Genomic DNA, 24,158 nt, shown 5'->3' with positions numbered 1-24,158 from the left:
GCTGTGTACCAGTCTGAGACTCTCTCCATGGATAGGCAACATTCTTTCCTAGGTTACAAAATCTGACCCTTTTTCTGCTGCAGGGTAGTTCCAGAGGATTTGATCCTGATGTTACCCTCTAAACTAATGCTAGTAACAGTTCTCTGGTTTTAGCATATTCCCTCCATTCCTCCAGTGATGCTGTGCTACTGTTTTCTACCTCATGAAATCTGAAATTCCTTCTGAAGTGCATGCAGACCAGCAGTCTCACTAGCAGCACCTCAGAAAAAGCCAATGCTTAAGAGCTAAATAATGATACTATAATTAGAGGAAACATTTCTCCTGTCTAGCAAACCATACTACGAATTTTAAAAAAAGGACAACAAATACTCTGTTCTCTCTTCTGCTAGAAAGAGGCCTATTGGCCTCCTAGAAAAAATATATACAGCTGGGAAAGAAAACTAAAGACCAATAATCACAATTAGTCTTTAAAGAAACAATGGGAAAGTAATGAATTTATACAACAAAACAGGTCACAGCACTGAATTCTCTCAGGGATTTCTGGAAAGCAAGAAAACATCCACACAAAACACCTCTCATTTCCATTGCACACTGAGGACTGGCCATGGAGATGATAAGGACACCTCATAATGACTTGTTCAAGGACAGAAAATCCTCTGTGCTTTAATGCATAATTGGAGAAAAGAAATCTCATTCTCACAGGTTCTGTGGAGTCATGGTCTAACAGCATTACTATACCTACACTTGTGTAGTCACAGAGGCAGTGACATCTTTGAGGCTACGGCCCCAGGCTATGGCCACTCTGCAGAACTCCAGTTTCTTCCACCAGAAAATTCAAAGCCAGCATACTGACAGCTATGTCAGTGTACATTTGGACTTGGATCCTCTCCTTCACTTGGGTGTTGTACAACTAAAGGATATGAGCACACATCACAGATCTGTTTCCAACAGAAGACATCCTGGTCACGCTAGAATTAAACATGTAACATTGAAATGTACACTGCATATACCATGCACACAGTAAGTAGCACATGAAACACTGGTCTTTATTTCCCTCTCAATCTACTATATCCAGTCTTTTTCCTAACATCCTATTTTGCCTTCAGAAAGAATTAATTTAATATCCTCTCCAATATCTCCCTTTGGGTTTTCTTAGCATCCTACTTACCACTTGCCCTGATTTAGATACCAACCAATCAATATTGCTGAGAATTATCAGAAGCACAATTTGTTCAGAAAACATGAAATATCTTGCAATTTAGCAGGAAGTGAGGCACACAGCACATGAAGGTTTTTTCTCAGACTTCTCAACAGACCAGGACCCAAAGAAACAAAAGTGAGAAGCTAACAACAAAAGGGAAACAGAACACCCCAGGCTCATTGCAAGCATGGAGGTACCATACAGCTTGGTGGATTCTGTGATATAGACGTACCATGAAAACAGTACTGAGAATGACAGAGAGTGGAGAAAAACACAGGTCTTTAACATTTTTTTACATGTGATAATATACTCGATTACAGGCTTTCCCTTTACCTGACAGAACTGCTGTTTTTATGTCTCTAAAGCTCAAAAACCTCCCATTTCTCTCTGGATAGAGTGCAATGATAGACAGCTATTTTAGCTGCTGTTTCTACAAAATTAGTGCTTAGAGAGCATCAGAGAAAGCATGTTTTCCAGTAAGTGTCCAATGTCTTCTGGATTTCTTTGTCTCTGTTCCTTCTGCTTTCATTTTGATTTTTTATGTGTGACGTGTAGCTTTCTAAAAGTCCATGTTGATGTTAGGAATGGACTCTGATAGTCATTCATCAATGGTCAGCAGCAGCAGCAGCAGAAAGAGTCATCTAGCCATGATGACCAGCATGACTGGATAAAAATGTGTCTTTATCCAGAGAAACATTAGATAAGCCATCGTTTTGTGCAGACTAAAGGCTGCACAAAACTGCAGCAGGCAGTTTTCTTTTAGTTTTGAATTCTCTCCATTTTCTTTTTCTGCTCTGAATCACTCCTTAGCCTTCTCTCAAACAGACAATCACAGAATCACAGAGTATTTTGGTTTAGAAGGGACCCACAAGCATCTTCGAGTTCAACTCCTGGCCCTGCTCAGCACCATCCCTAAGAATCACACCATGCTCCTGACAGCATTGTCACAGGAGGAGAGAAGTGGTCAGTGTCATCTCCTTTGTCAGATGAACCCCACTTAACCTGAACATTATCCTTGGAGCATCTTTCTGGTAATATTTCACATTGCATTTTTCATCTCTCAGTGTATAATAAGAACATAATATGAAGTCAAAATACACTGAAAATTCCAAAAGTAGGATCCTTCTTTGACATCAGTCACTATTTACTGGGGGAAATTATTGCTGTTTCTTGCATCAAATCTATTATGAAATGAAGGTATTACTTTGAACACTTGACCTGAAAAATGAATGCAGCAGACAGAGCTAGCAGATGTAAGCTACAGAATCTGTACTCTGCTTTCAAGCACACAGGTGATTGTAGATCACCATTAAGATAAATCAAAGACTGGGCTGTTCAAGAGGAAATGCTTATTTTTTACTTGGAGCAAGTCTAGTTCTGCAACTGAACCTTCTGGAACAGCACACTGGTACCTCTTCTGCTTCTCAGCTCTGCTATTCCCATGTTTTGTGTTTTAACACTCTTGACTTTTTGGTACCCCTTTCCATGCAAAATAAACTTTACTTCTAGCTAGCAGGGATGAAGTCTAAAGTAAAGTGAATTATATACTTTTGGATGAAGCATCAAACACCTAGGCACACAGTCTGCAAAATGTCGCTGTAGCAACAGTGTGAAAGACCGCAGTGTGACTGCAATGTATAGGGGTCAGCAAGGCGATTGACTGGCTGCTATTGGAAGTCTCAATTAGACAACTAAAGCACTATGAAACAATCGTGGAATTCACGTCTCAGAATGTCACTAAGAGCAGGAAATTTTTGCTAAGTAGCTTTACTTTCAGTTGTGTTTCTGGAGATCTTTTCTTGGTATATATTCTTTGTTCTCTGCTACTTAACATCATTATCAGTCTCCTGGAAGGCAGGGACCTGGATATGATGATATTCTGGAGGCAAGAAAAATTTATTTCAACTTTTAGTTCATTTCAACAAGGCCAAATGTAAAGTGAGACATGGTAACAGCAAAAATCCTCCATGCGACTATCGTCTGTTCTGTCAGATAGTGACTCTAAAAGATTAAAGAGCTACAGCGACTAATAGGCTGCATGTGAGCTTTTAATATGATGCTCCATCCAATAGAATAGCACAACCCTTTAGATGTAAAAGTAGGTGAATACCAAATAAGAGCACACCTACCTAACACAAGTATGATTGCTGTCATGTCTAGTCTTATATCCCCAGATCAAGAAAAATGTTGAAAAGGAGTTACCAAAGGAGCAGAGAATCACTGGAGGATGAAAAATATGTACAGACCAAAAGTCTCCAAGCGCTAAGTGTATTTATCTCAAAGAGAAGCAAAGAGGTGAGTTGATCACAACCTGTATGTGGATACACAGAGAACAGAGCACCTCACTCGAGCAGATGTAGGTTAGCACACTTCAATGGCTAGAAACTGAAACCAGACAATTTCAACCTAGAAAGTGGATAACATCTGAAAGTAATTAATGATTAGGTTTCTAAGAAGTGTGGAAAGGCTTTTATTCAACATGGGTCGCTGTTTTTTTCAAAAGGTGTCCTCTAGTTCAAATGCAGACGTCTAGGTTTCAACAGGAATGAATACTGCCAGGTCCTACAGTTTCATTATGAAAGAGGTTAGATTAGATAATCACAGTGGGTTTTGGAAGCCTTTAAATATATTAGACCTACCATGAGGAGCTTAAGATTATTTATGACAGGATGGCATAGACAGCATGGAATAGGATGAACAATGCAGAAACTTTTCTTTAGGAAAGAGAAATGACTTTAGTGATCTACAGAAATAGTTTGTGTCAGAATTAGATACAGAGCAGATAACCCCATTATTAAGGGCACATGTCTATGAAATATTCCTGGAAGGGGATTATTCTTATTAAAATAGTTATCTACTGGACTCCCACAATGAGGTTCAACATCTTAATGTGCAGCCAGTGCATCACCATGGTCTCTGCTGTTGAAAAACGCTGGTGTGCTCAGTAATGGCAATAGGTAACCAACAATGATACAGAAGTTGCCCTCACACATCCTAGTATTGGAATCTGCACAGATGGCTCTGACCGACCAGTGTTCTCTGCTTCTTAATATATGTCACCTTTCAGCATAATAGAAGGCATTAATCATTTGAGAATATCTATGAATTTTATGACATTTAGAATACAAGAACTGAATCCTGGAATATAGAGTTAGGACTATAGCATTTGCAACCCACTCCTCTCAAATTTAATTTGAAAGGAACTAAAAAAAGGACACGTCTTGCCCATGTCCCAGTACTCTGCCTCAGTCTGAAATTCAGTCTCTTCTGAATTCCAGCTCAGCACAAGATGGTGTAAGCAGTGCCTAACTAAAAACCATCAAAAGCATAAATCCATGCGAAGACTTCAATTAGGAAATACAAGGAATGGTAGAGATTAATTCCTACAGAACCCTCAAAGATGAGTTTCCACTAGCCTAAATACAATCTCCTTAAAATCTTCCATTCTGATGGAGACCTTTTTTATCAAAAAGCTTTCCTATGAAGCAATGAAACCTCTGCTCTTTTTCCTCCTCAGCTCTTCTTCTCCCTTCCTAAGAATATTGAAAATTTCCATATTTCAATATATATATATTTAAATGGTTCAAAATAAGTTGTTTCTATCTGAAAACTGGAAATTAAGCATTTTGTAGTGTGACTTGAAATATTTTCATTTTTTATTAAATAAATGTAAAACAATATGTACATTTGTATCTTATGGGAGCTGCAGTCTCTGAGTCCATTCCCTCTTATTATCCAGACTATCAAAGGTTGGATATCAAAAAACAAGCAAAGAGGAAAGGAGGAAAAAAAAAAAGTGGCCAGTACTCCCCCTATCATTTAACATCATCTATCTTAGAATACATTTAATACAGTCTCACAGTTGACAGTTTCTATATATGTGTCATTTTTAAATATTTGGCCTTTCACAGAAAGTAGATAGAAACCCTGACAATTTTGCTTGACTTTTAGGCTTTTGGTGGCCTTTTCAACAACAGTTAAGGAGAAGAACCTTGCTCACAAGTGTTATAAATAATGTAAACAAGAACTCATTCCTATTTCTTACCTTGTCAGTATTTGGATTAGAAGCTTTTTCCATTACTATTAGCAGCTACTGTTTACAGAGAGATTTTCCTGCATTCAGCACAAGCTACACAAGATCTAATTTTTTTTTTTTTTTTTGTCTATATAGTCTGTGGACAATCTACTTCAAAGGCACTTTGCTAAACTAGAAACAAAGCTATAAACCCTTTCTTGCATGCCCATGTCCTCTAGATAGGTATCTAGCCTTCAGTTAAGCACCACAGGCATGTAATTTAAGCTTGTAATAGAGATCTGAACACCTGCATCTTTCAATCTTTTTTCATTTCCTTTTTGCATACTCATCTTCCTGAATGAATAATCTGTGGTCAAGTACAGAGGAAAGAAAGAAAATACATGAAGGAAAATCGAAAACTGAAATTTAGGAGATTGCCGAGATGCTTAGGCTTCACAAAACTGAAAGCACATGCTAAATTCTTTGCATCTTCAGTAAGACACACACACACGGGCTCCACAATAATATGAATCTCTTCCTTTGTAGCTGAACCAATTACATGAGTTTTATTCCCCAGCTCATTCTTGGAAACTGATTCCCACTATGACATTAACATTTACAATCTGTAAACCCTTTTCTGAACTGGATTTTAGAAACCTGTTATTTTTTCTCCTGCAGGAGGATTTTTAACCTAGATCGCTTATTGCATTCTGTTCTCAATGCAACCCAATGAACAAATTTTTGGTACAGCTGAGGGAAAAGAGTAAGAAAAGGATAAAAAGACTAGAGGTAAAGTAGATAAGGTTCTACTTAAGCTGCCATTGCCACTGGGGGAAAAAAAATAAAATGATTCCTGGAACAGACATTTAGTCCTAAAATCCTTTTCCTGCTCATCTGTTCTGAAATTTTTTCTTTTCCTTTCTCTTCTGAGACAAGCAGGAAAAGTAGTATTTTATTCCCTTTCACCAGCTCAAAAATCTCAGAGAATGAATTTTATGCTATGATCTCAGGGACTTTGAGATCATGGCATAAAATTTGCAGTGAAAATATTTAGTACTATCAACATTTAGGAAATCTGCAGGTTATGGCCATTTTTATTTAAGGACAGACTAGATTTGGAGGCACTGATATCTGTGGGAAATGAATTGTGCCTCCAGAGAATTTTCTTCCTCTGAGGAAGAGGATTCCTGACACTCTCCATCTGCCCCTTCTTATACTCATTTAGTAGCTATCAGAGATGGGGTAAAATCAGTGGCTACTCCTCCCAAGCTCTTTACATGTGAGTACACGACCAGAGCAGGATGGGAACTTTGCCCACAGGAATGCTTTTTGCATTCTTTCTTCTCTGAGTGTCCACAGGGCAGCCAGAGGGAACCTAGATTTTATTCTCCATGTCTTAATTGCAATCAGTTCTAAGACATGACACAGGTATTTCCACAGACTCCTCTGCTATTGAAAAAAAAAGAATTTTATGAGCTGTGGTACAAAACTCTACTGCATACTCTAGATTTAAATAGCATTCCTAAAAAATGTACAGAATAAAACCACTTTGTCAGTAAGTAGGAATATAATGTTAATTAAAATGCATTTGGAGGTCTTTATATGCAAATTAAATGACAAGATTTTTGCAGAATCACCATTTTTCATTCCATCTAACAGCAATCAGGACGATGCAAACACTAGGCATTGAATGTTTAAGATTAAATTTTAAATTCTGCTGAGAACTAAAACTGCAAAGTTTGGATTTTGACCAAATGACTCAGTAGAGCTTATTACAGTGTTCTTTCTGAGATTCCTACAGCAACTATGCTTGGTTTAGTTATGTAATAAGCAGATAGAAATCATGTTTCAAAATGTTTCTTAAGTCAGGAATGAGGTGCTGCATACATTTGCAATAAATTTTGCATTTCTGTTGAAAGGAATGTTACACGTCAAAAAGATTTTTTTTGAACCTGTTTCATTTTTTGCTAAATTCAACCTCATGCTGTTAGATGAAGATAACAAAAAATATGCCACTTTTTCCTTTTCCTTAATTCATCTTGCAATCTCTTTCCAAAAGGATCCATAGACCTGATAGGCATGTAGTGGAATACAAACACTTTGAATACTGCATTTCTGGCTCAGACTTCACCCAGGTCAAACAGGAAAGAGTGAGCAACTCATGTTGCTATCAGACAGGTGCCACGGTGTCTCCAGTAAGGAGCATGGAGCACTCAGCTCACTTCCCAAAGGCCAAATATCGCTGGCTCAGAAGCACCGCTGCCACATCTGATACTAATTGGAATATTCTGCGTCTCTCTCGTGACAGGGAGCGAAGGAAGTGATGAGCCAAGGAGAAAGAACAAACCTGTCATTATCTGAGATGAAGGTGTAAGCATGGCACCTCGGTGAGGCAAGCAATGTCACTGCCCAGGTGTATGGTTCTGTAGATAAAAGGTCCTTGGAGTTGTCAATATAGGACCTTCCAGAGACACACCTATTCATTAAACTAAACAAAAATATCTTTTTCAGCAAGACTGCAGATTTTTTCAAAGGAACTAATTAAGGAGAAAATAATGCTCTTGCATTTTAGGAGAAAGTGATATATCATGACTTTTACATTCTTATTCAAGCAGTTTTGCAATGCAGAAGCTAGACACACTTCTTATTTAAGGTATTCACTGGAAGGTTTGTTAATCTTTTTTTATTCCCTATCTCTTCTTAAAAGGCAAAAGAAAATGCTTGCATTGTAACTACCTATGGGTTTTTTTTGTTTGTTTGTTTTTTTAAACTAGACTTCTAAGCTGGCAGTTATGCATCTTTTTTAGAATGCTTTCATTAAAAATCACTGCACATATACATTTTCAGAAAAAGAAAAATACAATTTGATTCATGTATTTCTGCAGCACCTAGAATAATTTTGTGGATTCATTTGCCTTTTCTTCCATAACTCAACATGAGAAAATCTCAGCATTGTCAAATTGTGGAATCATGTAGTCTTTCATTAGATCTATTGAGTCCATACACACTGCAAATTCCTGGTCATAAATTTGAAATATTTTCTGAAATAAAGAAGCTCACTTCCTTCTATAACTAGAGTGCATTTGATTAAAAAATAAATTAATTTCATTAATTTAAAGGTTTCTGTAAGTTAATATGTTGTAGAGCATTGTATAACAGTAAAGATATTTCAAAATAAGATATTATCTGGATCATCACTAATATGCAGTCAGTGCTCCTGGGATTGTGTTGGTGAGTGGTATGCTAAGTCATTTTCCACTGATTGTTTCAGGATAACTGGCCACCTGGTCATTTTGACTCTTGCAGAAAATATATTTGCTCCTCACTGCTTTGTTCTGAATAAAAATTAACAAAGTCATCCAGATTGAAAAAAATAAATGTTTTGTATTGTACATCTAATGAAACATAAACAAATTCAAGTGACATTCCCAATGAAGTAAAGGTGGCTTTTTAGATGATTGCACAAGGATGGAAAAGAAATCTATAGACATGAGAAAGATAGAGAAAAAATATGATATTTGAAGAAAGTTCATTAACACATTTAGGAAAACAAGTTTAACTTAGTTTCATAGAAAAGCTGAATACCAGTAAAATCAAGTGTTCCATTATATTTTTACACCTACTTTAATGTGCTGAGTCTTCTAGCATTTTGCAACTTAGAATGAGGTTAATTACTTTAAGTTCCTTAAATGCTACTGAGTATCTCTGTTATGTTTTCATATAATTAACATAAACTTGATATATGTTAGTAATTAAAAAAAAAATTAAAACCCTAACAAAACCAAAAAAAGCCACCACAACAGACAATCTTAGGCAGCACTAAAATTGCTGATTTGCAGTTTGCTCCTAAGGATAGACAAGCTTATTCTTACATCCCCCTGAAGGACCAAATTTAGGCTGATTCAATAAATCCACCATTTAGAATCTGTAAAAGGAAACCAGTACCAATTAATGTTAATGTCTAAATGCAGTTAGATGTACTGTTCTGTTTCATAAGTGATAGGCAAAAAAACTTTACTCCTTAGGGAAAAGAGGCTAGTATTGTTCAAATAACTGATTTCAATTCTTCACTCCTTCACATTCCTGCTGATACAGGTTTAAAAACTTGGCTGCTATTTTGACATCCAATTGAAGTACCATGTTCTTCTGCCCTGTCTACAAGATGGCAGATGCATATTCTAGACTCAGAATGTTACAAAAATTATTTCCTTGAATTTCTATATTTGTACTCATTCAAGGGCCTTAGAAGATTTGTTTTCCAGTCTTCCTTATGCTTGATTTAAAATCTAACTTTCATCCTTTTATAAGAGCTCAGCTTAATGTATCTGGGAATATATAATGTTATTTGGACTTGGGACACTGTGACATTTTCAAACTTATATTCTTGTACATCAGTGTGGTCATTTTGATTCAGGTCTAAAGATATTTGTAAGTTTCAATATGCTCTTTCTGTCTGGGCATGTTAACAGATTGAAGTGCTTGATCATTTCCACTGAAAGCATCCTGATAGCCTATTTCATACAGTCCAGAGTCCTAGAGGAAATTAGATAAATGAGGCAGACCATTCAAGAGAGGAAACACCACATCAAGTTTCCATTATAAAAGCTGAAGCACTACCCTAGAATGGATGTAAATAAGTCCCTTGATTTCAGCTAAATCTGAACATACACATAGTCAGATATGTCACTAATAAATAATTATACTCTTAAAATTCCTAATATAATTCATATCTTTTTAAACCTCTCCCCTACACTCGGAGACACACACATGTGTGCAACATTTCACCACTGTGAGGGTGGTGAGGCACTGGAACAGGTTGCTCAGGGAAATGGTGGATGCAGAAGTGCTCAAGGCCAGGTTGGATGGCGCTCTGGGCAATCTGGAACATTGGAAGGTGTCCCTGCCCCTGGCAGCATGGCTGGAACTAGAGGAGCTTTAAGACCCCTTTGAACAAAACCCATTCTATGATTCACCAGAAATAATACAAAGAAATATATATGTATATTTATCTAGATCCCAGAGTCAAATATTAAAAAGTATTTTTCCCTCGTGTTTCAGTCTTTAACTATCTTGTCTCTGTGGCATTATAATATTAGCCACTCAGAAATCCTGGTGTTACCACTCACAGGCAAACATCTATTTGCACATCTCAGGAGTCTCTTATTTGTACTGGAGTTCCATTTCTTGTCCTTTGTTCATCATTTATGTTCCAATTACTAATTTTTAGGTGTTCATTCCATGAGAATAAAGTGTGACATGCATCCAACAACAAAGTGTGAAAATAGATAAAATGAACACTGAATATTTTTAAAACAATTGAAGAATGGAAATTATTAGTATATGCTACTTGGCAAGAATTAATAAATGCTTAATCAAATTTCAGAACACATGACTGGACAACAAACTCTACACTAAAAAAAAACTCCCTCAACTTTTTATTATTATTTTTAGTATATTCTCTTTGACTTATTCTTATATTCATTATCTTATAAGGGTCTCATACTCATTCTGTTGATTGGAATGTCTTCAGTGACTTTAAACAGGCTCTAGATCAATTTCTGAGACTATATAAATGCTGCTTAAATCCAGTCATTTGCACTAAGGCTGCTGGAAACACAGCAGAGGCCTTAGTGATCCCAACAAAAATAATTATGGTCTTGGTAAAATTCTTATCTGAAACGGGAAAAGGAAGACCAGGACATGCTAATTCACAGGGAAGAAAAAAACCCAGGGAAATAAGGGAAATATGCAGAAAATTCTGGACAAAAGTTGGAGCGGGATATTTTTCATGATTACAAAATGTGGTAAAGGATAAGAGAAAAAAATTCAGAGAAAAAATAAAAATATATCCTATGAGATTTATTGCTACAAAGTACACTTGAAGCTGTGAATTTAGAAATATGCAGGCAAAGAAAAATCATAAAACAGAAACTACTTAAAAAAAAGCAAGATAGAAGTAAACTCTTATATTTCATTCATACAAATATTTCTCCCTATTGTAAACTTTTAAAAAAATGTTGCCAGCAAGCAGATTATTTTATTGTTCTCTGCAACAGCTGTTCCATGTAGGTCACAGATAGTAAGTGGAATGCAATTTTTCCTTTATAGCTATTTTCAGGCATGTTCTGGGAACATGGATGAAGAAGGTGTTTGCTTAAAAATCCTGAGTATCATCTTAAAATATTGCAAAGCTAGCTCTGCAACCAGACTTTTGCCTAGTTGTCTTTTCTAAATCACCAGCCTCAAGCAGTGCATGCATCCTAACTTTAATTTAGTATTACATGTATGAAAAAAGAGGGTGAGTAGTTATTATACCTCCCAGTGAAGAGGAAAAAGATGTATTTATATGAGTGCTGAGTACCTTCTGTACTTTCTCCATAGCTGTATTATGAGACATATTATTTACAGTCTTCATGGGTTTTTTTGTTCCTTAGGTCCACATGAACTTCTGTTGGCATCACACCAACTTAGCAGAAGGAAGCTTAGAGATGGGGGTAGGGTGTGTGTATGTGTATAAGCTTAGACATTTTCTGACCTTAGATAATGAAAGGGCCATTCAAAGCAAAAAATTTCAGATGCAAAAGACACGTCCTACAATGGCATGTGTTTGGGCAAAGAGCAGTTCATTCATTTCTGGTCTGGGGAAAAAAAGAGAACCAAAAACACCCCCAAAGCTCTTGAGCTTTGGGATGCCATCAGCACGAGAGCAGTCTCATGAGGGTTTCATGAAGCTTGCGTTAACTCAGATATTAGAAGCACCTTAGTTCATTTTCTACATAACAATTAATCAGCTTAAATTTTTAGCAATAGCATTTGCATATTATAGGCTTTTGATTGCTGACAACTATTTAGTTTAGTACTGGTACTTCTGTTTCAGTACAAGTAACTTGTCTCAAAAATAACCATAACAAAGCTCAAAGATTGCCGTCCTGAGAGAAAATATTTTTCATGATGATGAGTAAGAAGTATACAAACTCTGAAATTACTTGTCAGGTTAAAGTAGGATTAAAATACAACTGAGTGTACCTAGAAGGATGAAATGCTACCTCAGACATCCTACTAGGAAAAATAATTAGTCCTTTAAAGTTATCCAAATTAATCAAGAATAATAGGAGAGAGAATATATCAGATACTCCTTCCTCTTTCCTTCTTTAATTGCCTTCATTTTATATGCAGATACAAATTAGCCTTAGATCACACTTATAAAATATTAAAACTCCAGTGAGATTGCTGTTGGGCTAACTTGTATTCAGAAAAAGATTGTACATTGGACCCTTCTTTTTAAATATAAAAGCAAAAATTGCTTATTTTATTTGAGGATTTAAAAAAAATATGTTTGTATTTATTTCTTAGCATTTGGAGCACATTTGCACACCTCTGTGAATCTGAAGGTAAAGGTGCACTAAACAAAAAAATGAAAGACCGGATTAGGTCATCCAGATAATCTACTTTCAGTATGAGATAAAAGATTATTGTTATTTAGCATTTCTGTTGTCATGATAAACCAAAGCACTGCCACAGACTCGTTGCACAAATAGTGCTGTGATATTACTTGCCTGGTGGAATCACATTCTTTGGGCTTTAAAGCATAGGAAATACTGAGGACACGCTAACAATAGACAGGAATAATTGGATACGTTAGCAATCGTGGTGAACGCAGTAATCATGAGTGATTGTCAGGATAACTATTCTTCTCTTTGCCTGTGCTTAGCACTTCTAAATACATTCAGCCTTGAAAATCCCATCTATAGAGCATGCATTGCTATACTAAAGCCCCATGAGGTTGAATTAATAGTGTTCTTGCAATTCACACTTCCATGAGTGGTTTTTTTCATCAGGGTAAGCCACAGTGTTAATGCCCTGTATTTGTACTCGTACTTCAATGCAGAAAACACCTTGGTTTGTACAATTTCATTTGGCTATGATTCAACAAAGTACTTAAATATGAACTTAAATTTAAAGCATGAGAAATCTTGCTGATTATAATGAGACTACTCATGTGTTTAAGGTTAAGTATGTTCTTAAGTGTTTTGCTGTATTAGGACCTCAGACACTATTATCACTAATTTATTGGGGAATGTCCAGGTGGGAATGAAAGAGACAAACAGCATAGTTTGCATATTTTGAGCTGTAGTGTGTGACTCTTTATATATTAACATTGCCTGGGACGAAATATATAAGTGAAACACAGAGAAAAGGTGAGAATGTTTTTGTTCTGCATCTCAGAAGTCCAAATAAATGTGCAACTGGGAAGACTGATTTTACATACAGTATCATCCTGTTTCACTATAAAGCCATGGAAACATCATTTTTTAAAAAGAATTATTACTTCTGTTTGATTTATCAATAATGTTCTTGCTGTAATTATGGCAGAAATAATGAATGGATCTCCTGTCTGCCATGAATTATGCTACCTTGTGCACAGCTAGCCTGGTGGGCTTTAATGATGCCTCAGACAAATTAAACATATTAAAGTTTTTTATGCACAGCCACTTCCAGTGTAACAGAACTAAAGATCAATTTCTGAGCCAAACCTTTGTGCAAAATATGGCTCAAAAAAAAGGCAAAAGAAAGGTGTTTCTAATTTCTCCCACTATCAGAGGAGCGATTGACACAGGTATGGAGAAGAACTGGTGCTTGATACCTCATTGTTCTACATCCCACCAGTGAAAGCTGCCCACCCTCTCCCATACTGCATCATATCTTGTGGTTCAGGATGATTCAAATCAAGTGATGATTGATGGTGACATTACTCAGTGAGCAGCAAATGCAGCAGGATCCAGCCCTTCAGAACACCATCAGATGGATCCTTCTTTGAATGGCAGGAATATGCCACAGTTTTTGTCAGACAACAGGTGACCTTCAAAAGACCTTACTGTTAATTTCAGAGCCACTTTCTTTCTAAAAATGTAGTGATGGAGAAATATCGTGGCTACGCTGACGGCGTTAGAATGAAGGATTTCCCAGTCTCACTTTGTATTTTGCCTGGCCAGTTGGAGTGGTTACGCCTGTCACCTCATCACTAAATCCAGTAATGAAAATGGACCTTTTAATGAGTTACACACAATGCATAATTGCTGTAAAACTCTAACATCCTCCATGCAAATAATTCTTTGGAGATCATTAATTAGATTTTGAGGAATATTAATTTCTCCAAACCAAAAAAAATATATATATTACTACAGGGAAATGGGCTTGAATCAGTTTTAACTATGATGAAATTACAGTCTGTGACAATTAATCAAGTGGAGCACGAGAGAGCCTGGTTTAAAATGAAAAGTATACTGTTAATACCACTTCCCATGGTTACAACTAATTAGTATGCATAAATAGTATTTTAAGAAGGCTATAAGTTATCTGTGGTTCCAAATATTTCCTATTTGCACTTTGATGTGAAAATAGCACAGATACTGATAGTTTAGAGCTACTCCTGTGGCAACATGATTCTAGGGACATATTTCTAAAGCACACAAATTTTAATCAGTTCCCCAAGAGTGCATCTATTTGTATCACAGGGCAGCTACAGAACAGCCTGAGTTCAGGCTATTAAAAAAAAAAAAAGGAAAAAAAAAAGAAAGAGAGAGAGAATAAGGTCAAGTGATTCTACTCTAACAAAACTGTGATCAAGACATTTGAATACAAACAGAGGTGCCCCAGGGCATCATAGAAACTTGTTGTAAAGCAATGAAATAATGTTACAAAGTTAATTTTATGAAAATTAACAATGTTGCCTTCTCCATCATTCTCACATTAAATGAAGCACTGAGAAAGAGAACAGTTGATCCAGTTTGCAAGATTATAAATAGCCACAGATTGTTTTCTGAATACTTAAAGGATACTATGCAATGGAAAACAAACAAAAAACCTCAGCAAAAAACACAAACAATTGTGCTGCATTGCCATTAAGTGAAACCTTTTTTCTGGAAAGCTGAGGCAAATAATTTGCTTGTATGCAAAACCAGAGCAAAACACTGTCCCCAGATGCACTCCCATAAATCCAAACTATCTTTTATGAATTCTTTTAGAGTTGCTCCACCTTACAGCTAGTGTAACTGAGATGAGAATTTGAGAATTGATAACAGACTGATATGTCAATTCCTGTTGATACCAAGCAATTGAATTCTGCAGCTGAGGAACCCCAGCCTTTTCTTTGTACTATGCTGGTGGGATATCAGGGTTGTCCCATCTTTCTTTATCCTGTTTCACTGTATATGACACCCTCCAGAAATTTGAAATATTCTCAGAGAACTAAACCTGTCATTTTTATGCAAAGCAGTGTGGCAGTGGTAGCAGCAGTGACAGTGGCAGTGGCAGTGTCTATGAGAGGTGAAATCCCCAAGTCCAGGACTGGTGGCAGCACTGACACTTTCCAGGAGCCCGGATTGAGCAACGGTGTTTCCTTGCTCTCACCCACAGTGCAGGCAGCTCTCTGAGGCTGTATGCAATTTATTTGTCATGTGTGCTCTGCCACAACCAGCGGGGCAGGGCGGTGATGAGCAGCCACAAGGAGCAAGATGCACTTCCAGCTCTTCCAGCCCACATAGAGCACAGGCACCTCACAGCTTATCCTGAACATTCTTCAGGCTGAAAGTCCAGCTCTTGGAGTGCAAGGCTCTTATCATCATCCCTGACGTATTTATTCTTCCTTGTGCATAATGTATACTTTCCATAAACCTATATTGCTCTTGACTTTCTTGCAATAGCAACTGTGAATAATAATAATGACAAATAGTTTATTGTTGTTTTCTCAGAGGGCAGCCTGAGACATCTGATTACTCAACATTACTTTTTGTGCTATGGGGTTTAAGATCTAAGCAACTATCTGTGATACTGATAGAATGTTGTGGCCTTGGGCAATCATGACTTTTTCTACTAAGAATATTTATCCTTATGTTAAACTTTAAATATTCATAAAGACTCCAAAAGACAGGATAGATCTTTCTGAATAGTTCACAATAAATAAGTAAATAAACAAATGGGTTTTGCACATTGTTTGCTGCTAACTGTAATCCCTTCCCTTCTAAACAAATGTTTTTGTGCTCTAAGCAAGTACAATACACTATAAACGGGAGCAGGCACTGCTTTTCCATAGACAGGTGTAATATGTTTATATCATATATCAGACTTCTCATGGGAATGTAAAAAGCTTTTCCCTTCTAATGATTTTTTTGTCTTGTACATTAAGCAAATTATTAAAAAACACGAAGATAGAAGCAAAATTAATATATCTGTGGGTCTGCAGCTCAGAATTTTCTTAACTACCAGGAAAAAAATCATACCAAATCATTTGTAGTTATTTGTATTTCAGTGTAATTTAAGAGCTTCACAAATATTTTTAAATTACCACAACTGTATTAAATTATACTTCCTGGTAATACAGATTATATGCTTGACTGTATTGGACACAAACTGCATTTTACATCATATTATCTGGTATTAAAGAGAAAGTAAGATGTGCACAAAACTATTCAGCAGAATTCAAGTTCAATAATTACACTTTTCCTTCAACATCGGACAGTCAATGCAAAATCACTGCAACAACATCCTTAAACTGTATTTAATGTGTTCAAAAGAGAATTTCTTCCAAGTACACACTCAGGTGAATTTTGTCCAAAAACGATGATATTGGATGGGAGTTCTTTTTAATGTCTGGAAGAATACACTAATATGTATTAATGTGCAACAAGCAGAAAGAGTATGAGAAGTGAGAAGAAGCTGGCTATGATCTGCTTTAGAAGGAAGCACCAGGACTAAGTTTGAGGTGTATACAAGAAAAAGTGTCTGTACAGAGAGCAACATGTGAGCAAAGGGACTGAAATCTCAATGTGCTCAGTGGAGGACACTGGCTCCAGGTGCCAATGCTTATTCAGCTCAGTTAACCCCCATTTTAGGGAGCACTTTGTGATATTTGTTGGGGAAACTATTGATTCTCCTTTTCAAATCTCTCCATAGAACTATTTTTTCCAGTGAACCTTCAGCACTGCTTATCATGAATTGAGACCTTGACTCCAATACGGATACTTGCTGTTTTCCTGGACAAAAATTCCATTTTGTTCTCATGGGTAATAGCCCTTATGGGACACCTTCACTTAGTCACTTAGATTTGTAAGATCAATAAGTGAGCTTAGGAGAACTAGCTTCAGAAACTTCTGATACCAAATTACAATTATCATTCAAAGCTAACTTACACAGTTACTAACCAACTTGTGATCTATAATCTATTAGATCAGCACTGTCAGCACCCAATAATTAAGTAAAACTCATGACATGCATTTTTTTAAAGTCTGTAAAAGTCCTTGTATAGTAAAAGTTACCACAATTCTGAACAATAACAATTCCCAACTGGAATGTGGGATTCCTGCAGGAATAATGTGAGTGCAGAATCCTGACATCTGTGAGAAGTGTTCATTTTTCAAAAGATGCTGTCAATATGTCATTAATATTAAGAGAAATAAGGTTAGTAAAGTTCAATATATATTGAAGAGTTTCCTTGACATTTAACACATCATATTAAAAGCTTCTTCAAGAGGAAAGAAATATCAACTTGTCACCTAGAGATTGAAATTGAACTGCTCTGAGACAAACTGCTGTTTCTTTCCCATGATGAGATTCACAGGATGGGCAAAATGTCAAGATAAAAATAAACTATCTGGGAAAAAACATCAAAAGAAATATAGCCATTGTTACAGTTACTGCCGAAATAATCTAGAAAATCCAATTGTTCCCTAGTAATAATATGTGACAGGAGTTCCCCACACATTCAGATCTGGTCTTCAAACACAGTAGAAAGTATTAGTAAAGATATAATCTTCTGCTCCATATAATCTGTAAATTCCCTGGGAAGAAAATAGCTCCATTTTTTAAGATAGATCATATTTTCAAATCACAAAGCATAAAAATTTATTTTCTGTTTTTCATAGAAAACATTATGATAAAGAAGAAACCCTATAGCTCCATGAATTACTACACAGTGAAGCCAATTGCTATATCATGGGTAATATTAATAGGACAATTTCACATTGAAGGACTGCTAAGTAATTTCTCTGAGTATATTTATGGTTAAAAACTATTGTGAAGATATTTAAATATATTGCTAAATGAACAATATCAAATGCATAAGTTATAAAAGTAGTACTATAGTCATAAAACTATATTTACAATAAGTAAATATATTGATAGGAAGGATTGGATAAGGCCTATTATTTTTCAAAACAGGTTTTGATGCCCGGAACTACTACAGGTAATTGCTTTACTACAGCTCAGTCTTTTGCTTTCCGTGGACATGACTCTTCAACAACAACAATAAGACTCTTAGTTCTTCTTTGCAGTAACCAACTAAATGTGTGTGTGTGTATTTAAAATTTATAAGTGGAAACTCAGATTGATGATTAAGGACAAAATGTACACTAAAACTGTCACAAATACAAGTTTTTATGATAAGTATCTCATCTTATCTAGTATCTTCTATTGTTTACTTGGCATTTCAAAAATATATACAAATAATCTATTCTTTAGCTTCAATTCTTTACCTAGGTATTAGTGGCATCACGTATTTTAGAGGCATCTTTCTCTTTTCATCTAAAAACTGAGTACACATTTCTTTAACAAAGATATGTATTCCAGAATTCAGTTTCAATTTAAAATCCAAGCAAATACTACGCAACTCCACATCTGTCAAGTCTCTTTAAAATGTCCATTGTCAAATAAAAGCTCAAAAACTTGCATTCATTCCTTCTCCACACTTGCAAAGATGTTATCTGATAATCTTTCCCCTGGACCTATTGTCAGAGAAGCCAGTAAGTATTTCAAAGGATCAACCATTTGTCCAAAAAAGCAATCCCCAGAAATTTGTTAAGCTAGTATCAGAAATACAGGTGTGACCACGCATTATAGATCTTTCATCATCTGACAGAAATTAAGCCTATCTTCTTGTTCAGAATTTTTTTTTTGTGAACACACTTAACAGTTTACTTGAGGAATAATTTTTGATGGGGAACAGTTCTTTTTAAACTGGCATTTTCAGGATAATCACATTAATCCAAGAGCCACAAAGTGCTGAAGGAAACAAGCTGAAGGAAAAGGGAGTAAACTACTTCAAAATATTCAATGTGGTTTTCATCTTATTATTTTTTCTTAAAATTTTCCTTGGAAAGTCTAGATAAAACATTTAAGACTGAATGTTCCTTCAAGATTTATCATGTCAGCTTTCAATAGTTTATGTATTTCAAACCCATAGAAAATTTCCTTTGCCTACACACAGAAGGTAAGTACGCACATGAAAATCCAAATTATGTTGAAAGCATACCATAAGACTATTGAAGAAAGCTTTAAGTGTTAAGAAATGCCCATCTTTAATTTTCCTGTCCATCCTTCATTCTTTGTGCATCCTCTTTGCACATAAGCTTTTTGACAAAATCTAATTATGTGAGCACTTCTCTCTCTCACAGGACCTCTTCTTTGCTCAGTGCACAGAATGTTCACATCATGAGTAACTACTCAATATTTTGTTTTCTCCTCATTTTTCAAAGTGTGACCCAAGGCCTTATTTACTGCACACTAGTCAAACCCTTCTTTCAAGACAGAATTGTTAATTTCCTCATAAGTTTCTCTGGTGCTTACCGCCACAGTACAGAAACAATTAAAATATTAATTAACCACTGTTCACAACACTCCTACAAGATGATAGAGAATTGAAGAGCAAAGAAATGAAGGTCAAGAAGGTCTACTAATTTAGTAACTGTTGAAAATAGTCTCCTTTAGTGCATATTTTTTACTCTTGTACAATGACAAGAGTAAAAAATATGCACCCTTTATTAAAAATATACATACACTATACAATTACAGCCCACAGCATAGTGTATTTGCAGATGACAAAAGTATTATTAGAAAAGTAAGGCAAATTCGGAAATTCCCTGACTATGAAATTATTTTCCCTCTTGATTCTAATAAAATCCCTAGAAGGAAGCTTTTCTTGAAATTATGTAAAATTGCTGTTAAAAAAAATCTACTTCCATCACATGGTAGGAAACTGAAAGTGACAAGGATTTATATCAGGATGAGAAAGCTTTGTCCTGCTTGAGCTGAAAGAGTGGCTGACAGCACTAGTAATTTATCAGCTCCTGTGTGGACCAGCAGCAGGAAGGACCAGGACAGAAGGTAAAATTCACAGGTTCTTGCTGCTATCAGGGTAATGGTATAAAGTGGGAGTCTTATTACAGACTGTGCAGAGCAATATGTTCATTGTGAAAGACGACCATTTTGTCTGTATCCTCCTCCCAAAAGAGTGACCCAAACTACTCCCTACTCAATCTCTTCTCCATCTTTTCTTACGCTGAATCCACTTTATCTTGTGGGAATGTCACATTATCGATGTGGAAGATAACATCATAAAGCCCTCAAAATGTTTGGGGAAAGCCATTTAAATCAACCATAACTAACAATACATTAGCTTTTCCAACAGATCCAAAGCCAGGTAGCCAAAAGTTCTTTCGTTTCTTTTTGTCTCTTGGCTGAGAACTTCATTGCATTTGTCCCTTTGTTATGTTGGGGTTTTTTTGTACTGGTAAGTCTTGTGAAATATTTTCCACAAAGACAGAAGGTCTCTGAAAAAGATTTCTTAAGATTCAAGTAATCATTCTGCATTAATATCTGACCTTTCCTCTGCAATTTAACCTGTTGCTTGGTCTCTGAATTAAGGCTCATGTTTCTAAGGTTATTTAAGTTTTCCAACTCATCCTGTCTCACAAAGGTATAATCACCTACTTGTCTGAAAACTTATTTCCTTTTATCATGCCTGGATTATAAAGGCAAGTTGGAGTAAAAGTGAAATAAAACAATATATCCTTTCCTTGATTAATAGAACAAGGAAACAGTGAGGCACAGGTTCCTGCATCATGAGGGATGGTCTCAGCTGAGCAGTTTCACTGTTGATGCCTTCCACATTTATACACAGGAGCAGATGGCTTCTCACCTACTGCTATCTCTTGAGGGTTTTAACTGTAGTAATGTAAATGAAGTGTTCAGTTAAAAAAAAAAAAGCAAAAAAAAAAAAAAAAAGCACTGTTTAGAGACCCCTTAAAATTGTTGTGTTTAGTGACCTCTAGTGCGGAGGGTCTGAGGTTATTTTCATACTACATTTTCTTCTAGGATAAACCCCATATACAAATCAAGGATACAAGTGAACATTATTTTCCTTTTCCTCTCTTATCCTGTTCTTTCAATATCCATTCTTTGTGAAATGAGAGTTATTGTCATGCACTTGTCCAAACCTGCCATAATGTTAAACGCATCAGAGTATAATTATTCCTATCTGCTATATTCAGAATATAGGGAATACAAGATGAATTATAGAAGCGTCTGTGTTCTAGAAATTAGTCTGCTCATTAGAGTCCAAAATTAACTCTATTTCTGCCTTTACTAAATCAGATACTTCATGACTGTGATCTGTGAAAGAACCACAGTAAGAACAATGTATGCCAAGCCAAATACCAGCACACTCTGAGGAACAGAAAGTTGAAGCAGAGAGCTAGACACCTTACATTTGAGATAAAGAAGAATGTTCCAAACCAAAGGAATATTAGAAAATAATCTAAAAGTACAAAAGGAAATAGAAAAAAATGCAAGTACCGCTGGTAGAGAGGAACAGAATGGAAACAAGATGATTGTGGAATGCAAAGCCAAGTGAGCAGGGACCAAATTTCTTAAATTCTTTTTTCTTAAACGAAAACAAAAGACGCAAAAATTAAAAGACATTTGAACAGCAAAAATAAGAATTAAAAAAGGTAGTATGACAACAGTGGGCTAAGTTTCAACAGCAATGATCTGAGTGAAGCACTAGGTAAGAGCTTGAGGAAGGATGAGAATATATAGAATGCAATTTGCCAAAGAGTTCACAGCACAGAAGACAGTTGAACAAGTTTGGAAAATTTTTAGCTGAATCAGCAAATAAAAAAAAGATTGAATCTTCAGCACTGCTTTGGATAGAAAGAATTTGTAGATAAGCCAGACATGAAGAATGAGTAGCAAAGACAAATTTTTGGAAATTACTGAAGTTGTAAGTTGAAGGGTACTGAGAAACCTGATAAAACTAAGAACACTTAAGGAAGAGGAAGCACTGATAGTGGACAAACCTTCCAAGAAACTCGAGTATGAGGATGTGCCATGTCAAAAGCAAAAAAGAAAAATTCAGCTGCTTGCTGACACAAAAGCAGTTTCCATAAACTCAATTAAGAGCTTTGTGATTCTGTTTCAAAGAAAGACTAAAAAGTCAAACAATGAAAAAAGCTTCCTCTCAAGTGTGGGATCTTAATGACAAAGGAATACATTAAGAAAAGCAATGGAAAAATGTGGTTAGTAGCTCATTGGTTTAATATATTGATCAACCAGATGGTGCAGAAAAGCAAAGGGAAAAAGGAAATGAAAGCTACATTTCTGTAACTCCAGCCTTTTCCTACCTTGCTGGAAATAGCAAGGTAGGCCTAAAACTATATTTTTCACTTAATTGCAAAGAAATTCACCTCAATATATTGCCTTGAAAATGTAATGCATTTTAACTAATGTCATTATAAACATGGTGTTTCCCATGGCTGGACTTCATTTTCATATTATTTGCATTCTTCATAATCCTACTTTTCACATAATTGATGTGCCTTTATTTTTATCTACAGCACTTTTATAGGGAAAAGAATCTCTCATGTTAGGGAAACTCAAAGAGGTCTTCTAAATAAAGAAATAGACAAGAGCCAATCCAGCTAATCAATAGTCTAAATATTTTTAAAATGAAAACAATGTGCAAGAGCCTCAGACCTTCTTAAATATGTTTTAACTCCCATAGCACAATGAGCACTTAACAATGCTTTAAACAAGCAGCTAAGAGTTTCTCAGAGCAGGGAGTCCTTGAACAGCACAAAGGTAGGGAAACCAGTTTATATTTCCTACCTTAAACCCTTACATGTGGAAAATGAGGAGGGAAGAACAACCCCAGGAATGTGGGGGAGGAGGTTGACTGTAGTGCTATTCTTGCTGCAGTACCTTACCTGGCAAAGCCCCAGCCAGCTGAACTGAAATCACTGTAAATCACAGCCCTGACACCTCACAACTTGGTAAGGAGGCAGTGAATAGAAAACAATGCTTTTCTTTCTACCATCTATATCAGTCAGAGATGATTCAGATATATACCTTTCACAAACATTACCAAGACAGTCTAAACATAGGAATGAAAATTTCCTCTATTACCTGAGTGGAAAAAAAAGCACTTTAAGATTAAAAATTAAATCACATGACTTTATACAATAATAATTATTAAATTGTATTTTTTTAAAACATACTATGCTCAAATTTCTGAGCTATTATTCGTATCTTTAGGAAATGTCACAACAGTTGTTTCTCTTAGTTTCAGACAGATTAGAGTTAATTAAGATCATTGGAGCAATGAAATTTAGTTGTTCTTTTTTCAAGAAATTGCTATTTCCCAGTGTAAGAAAACAGAAGAAACAAAACAGTAAATCTGAGCAAAAATATTTCCAATAAGGACATAAAGCATTTCTATCCACAAATATACTTGTACCAAAGAGATTGATAGTTTATTAACCTATAACACACATCACATATGTATCCCTATATAAAATATATGTAACCCTCTTTATAAAAACAAATATAGAACTCTTCTTGTTATGATTGAAATTTGCATGTAAAGTACGGAGCTGAATTTATTTACAGCACTTTTTCCTCTGCTTATTGCAGTGAACCCTTAAGTTAAGAACAAAATGAATATTCAAGTAAATATAAATCATTTATAGTAGTTTTTTTAATGATGTCTTTAATCTAGTCATTTGCAGAATAATTGCAAGAAATAATTCTGGATTTCTGATAAACCAAAGCTTATTCATTTCTACATATGAATTAAAATGAGAATTTCAAACTCTGAGTAAAATAAAAGTGCTA

Source organism: Molothrus ater, chromosome 4, assembly GCF_012460135.2.
Source record: "Molothrus ater isolate BHLD 08-10-18 breed brown headed cowbird chromosome 4, BPBGC_Mater_1.1, whole genome shotgun sequence".
Lineage (NCBI taxonomy): Eukaryota > Metazoa > Chordata > Aves > Passeriformes > Icteridae > Molothrus > Molothrus ater.
The sequence above is the reverse complement of the archived record's forward strand: the minus strand, read 5'-3'. Positions refer to the sequence as shown.